We start from the raw sequence: 4,536 nt of genomic DNA, 5'->3' as shown, positions 1-4,536 counted from the left end.
GGCGAGGTCGGGAGCGCCGCCGCTGAGTCCCCGGCTCCGGTCCGCCCCGGGCCTGGCAAGGGAGGACGCCACGGCCTTCTTCCGCAGAGAGTGACTTCGCATTTGACAGCTACTAAAATCGTGGGCAAAATGAAAGCGACTTTCCAAACCCTTCTGGGAACCGCGGAAGCGCCACTATCGTTTTGACAGGTGTTCTCATCCCCCTTTGTACACCTAGTTGTTGGAATTTCATTAGGCCTTTCTCTGTGTCTTATTACTTTATGGACCTTATTACTTTATTCCTAACCATCTCAAGATATTAATATTATCCAGCTAGGTTCAAAGTTGTTACAGTCCAGCTAGAAAACAGCAAGTAGGCTTTTTAGAACAAGTTAAGCCCCAGGCAACCAACCATTGATCTGTTTGTCCCTGATTTTTGTTGTTTGCAAGAGCATTGTATAAATGGAATCATATAGTATGTCACCTTTTGTTTCTGGCTTCTTTTACATACCATAATGATGTGAGACTCAACCATGCTATTGCATGTATCTATGTTGTGAATTACTATTTCATTGAATGGATATAACACAATTTTTATGCATTCTCCAATTATACTTTTTTTCCCTTCAGTTTGGAGCTGTTATGAACAAGTCCACTATAAAGTCATGTAGATTGTGTGTGTGTGTGTGTTTGTGTGTGTGTGTGTGTTTGGATGTTTCCACTTTACTGGGATAACTACCTAGAAATGGGATTGTTGTACACTTAATTTTATGAGAAACTGTCAAAACTGGTTTTCAAAGTGGCTACATAGGGGTCGGGGTATAGCCAGTGCCTAATCATGTGCTGAGGCCTAGTACAAAACAGTGGCTGCACAATTTTCAAATCACACCGTCACGGTGAGAGAGGTTCACATTCTTGAAAGCACTAGGTATTTTTTAAAAACTTTTTTCAGTTTTAGAAGTGTGGGGTATTCCATTTCTCCAATGACTAGTAATATTGGGCTTCTAAGTAACTTATGTGCCACTCAGATATATTTTTTGACAAATCTTTTAATTGTTTTTAAAGATTAAAAATTTCCCTGTTTAGTTCTTCTATTTTGGTTACAAATCTTTTGTCATATCTGATATGATATGCAAATACTTTCACCAAGTCTCTAGCTTTTCAAAGCAAGTTTAATTTGCATAGTCACCTTTGTCCATTTATGTCATGCTTTTGTCAAATAAGAAAGATCATTTTTTTCTTGATTACACATGGAACACGATCCATTTTCAGTTTTTGTATAAGGTGTGAGTTGAGTTTTTTTTGTCAACGGATATCCAGCACTACTTGTTGAAAAGGCTGCCCTTCCCCTGTTGAATTGCACGTCGTATTTGTCACAGCTCCATTTCTGTTATCTCCATTCTATTCCATTATCTGTGCATATTTGGGTTTCCTATCTCCCTCAATTTCTTCCTTTCTCTCATGATCCTTGTTTTGTATGTTCTTCGACACATCTCCTTGGTCTTTAATAGCTTCCCTAGGGTATATACTTGGAAAGAATTGCTGGGTTAGTCCTACACAGCTATTCAATTTTATAAAATAACATTGAATTGTCTTACAAAATAGCTATATATGTATTTATGCTCCTATTGGCCTGCGTTCCTACTGATCCTCTTGTATCACTTGAGCTAATATAGTGAATAAAGATTAGAGTCATTTATGGCTTTGATTTCCATTTCCCTCAATGTTAAGCTAAACATCTTTTCATATTCATTAGCTGTAAGTATTATCTTTAAAGTGACAAACTTGTGTGAGGCAAAGAATCACCAATGCCCATGTGTTCCAAATTTCCCAGACTTGCAGTCAGATGCGGGCCCAAATGTTTGAGTCCTGGTTAGGAGACATGAATGCAAGAAGCCTTTCAATAGTGACCATTAAAATCTTTGTGTGTAATGCTCTCACTCTATATTCCTGTGCTATATCAACTTTAGAGAACACAGGTTCCTGGTGGAGTAACCACAGATGGAACAGGGCCACTCAAACCACTTTACTTCCCATAAAAATTGAATATCCCTTATGCATTTAATACGGTATTTTGTGGAAAAAATTTTTAAAGATATTTCGCCATCATATTTCTGAGCTCAGAATTCCAGGTTGACTTTTCCCCCTTTGTTTTTCTTTTTATTTAATCAAAGACTGGCAGGTAAACAACTACAGCATAATCACTTCAGATCATTCTTGTATACACACATATCTATGATCTATGTGAAAGAAATATGCAGTTGGCAAAGAAATGTATGTAGCTTTTTCTTCTCTCACTCAAAAGCTTTTAAATCATACAACCTCATCAGTACATTCTTTCCTGTGACAAATGGTTTAGAATAGGATGAAAAGAAACTATATGCTAACATATGCATAAACTGTGTTAATAAAAAACCCAGAAATAGCTGTCATTAAGTCAGTCATTGATAACCAGTTGTGCCCTACAGAGGACTGTCAAAAAAGAAATTGCAGCAGAGAAGTTATATATATAGAAGAGCAAATAAACTGCAAGATTAAAGCATGCATGTTTCAAGCTAGAAAAAAATCAGCCAAATTCTTCACATTTCAATCTGACAGTTATTTTTCTCTCAAAACTTCTGCAAATTGATTTGTTTCTGGTATTCATTTTTATTTTCAGTCTTGGAGATAAAGCTAGAGGCTTACACATATTAGGCATATGCTCTACCACTGAGTCACATCCTTTTAAAACAGGCCTTTTAAAAATGCTGTTTTGAGAGTCTACATTGCCAGGGTGGTCTTAAATTTTCCATCCTCCTGCCTCAGCACCCTAAGTAGCTGGCATTGCATACCTCCTACTCAATTCTGCTGGTGAAATAAAAATAAACTCCTTTATAGCACCTTTTCCCTGCTCAAAAATTTTTCTTTGCTTATGGTGGTGTGCTGGCCACTGAAAAGTATCTTAAGTATGTGTTTCTTTTTCATTATCCTGTTTAGGATATTATAATTCCAGGATAAAAGGGTTCACTTTTCTTAATTTTAAGAAAATTGGCATTATTTTCTCAAGTTAATGGCTTTTTCTATTCTTGTGATTGCTTCCAAGTACTCTCATTAGATGTATTAGAGCTTTTCATTTTATCCTGTAGATCAGTGGTTAGCAAACTTCCTGACACTTTATCAGTAAGAGATCAGATGGCAGGCATTTTAATTTTTGAGGGCCATACAATATTTGTCACTACTACTGACATAGTACAAAAGAAGACATAGATACATAAAAAAACAGATGTAGCTGTTTCAAAAAACTTTGAAAAACTGGGCAAGCTGGATCTGACCTGTTGAGTCATGGTTTGTGGAGCCATACACTCGAATCTCTTAACATCTTCCTTCTCCTGTGTCTCTGTGTTGTAGCCTGGTATATTTATTTGGGTATCTTCTAGCTCATTGTTTTTACTTTTTGATAGTGCTGGGGTTCGAACCCAGGGTCTGATGCATGTTAGGCCAGTGCTCTACCACTGAGCTACACCCTCAGTCCTAGCTTATTTTCTCTTGTTTCTAATTGCTTTTCTATCAGTTTCAATTTTTTTTCCCAAATCTGCCCATCCTCCCCTCCAAAAAATTTTTATTTTTAAAAGCCTTTTCAAATGGCTATTCTCTGGAGAGCAGGCTAAGAGGTTGTGTTACAATTTTTATTAGCAGTTGTTATGTAACAGACATTCAGTAAGTAAACTGTGGTAGCATAAGTTACATTTCATTTGGAAGAAAAGGAAGCCCTCTTATCTCACAACCATAGGTTAAAAAACATCTTTACTACATCTGAAATCCTAGTGTAAAAATTACATATGGATTTAAAATGCAAAATATATGTATTTTATCAACTTAATGTGGGGACACAATATTCAGATACTGTAAAGGAAAGGCGAGATATGTGGCTACATAAAATTTAAAATTTAAATGGGAAAAAAAGACAGCCTCAAAAGACAAATAATGTATAAAAAATGTTTCCAAAACAAAGGGCCAACATTAAAAAAAACAGAAAAAAAATTGTATAGGTTGTGCACGTCGATAAGAAAAGAACTAAAAAGAATGACCAGGCAACTCACATGGCAAAGAAATATAAGATAATCAACTTCATTTATGGTCGTGGAAATAAAAGAAATATATTTTCTCTTTAACAAAAAATGAGGGCAAGAACCTCCAATGATGGTGAGGATAAAGAGTGTTATTTCAAAATTTTAAGAATGTGAACTACTCTACCATTTTGAGGAACAGTTTATCTGGCAGTATCTATTAAAACTAAAAATATTTCCCCATTCATGATAAAAACCCTGCAAAAAATTGGAATAGATGGTCTATACCTCAATTTAATAAAGGCTATTTATGAAAAACCATCAGCCAACATCATATTGAATGGCCAAAAACTGAAAACCTTCATGTTAAAATCAGGAACAAGACAAGGATGCCCACTATCGCCACTTCTCTTCAATATAGTTCTGGAAACATTAGCCACAGCAATTAGACAAGAGAAAGAAATTAAAGCAATAAAGATAGGAAAGGAAGAAGTTAAACTATCATTATTTG

The sequence above is a fragment of the Fukomys damarensis genome, unplaced genomic scaffold (assembly GCF_012274545.1).
Source record: "Fukomys damarensis isolate Sample0158 unplaced genomic scaffold, DMR_v1.0_HiC HiC_scaffold_33, whole genome shotgun sequence".
Taxonomy (NCBI): Eukaryota; Metazoa; Chordata; class Mammalia; order Rodentia; family Bathyergidae; genus Fukomys; species Fukomys damarensis.
This window is presented reverse-complemented; position numbering follows the sequence as displayed.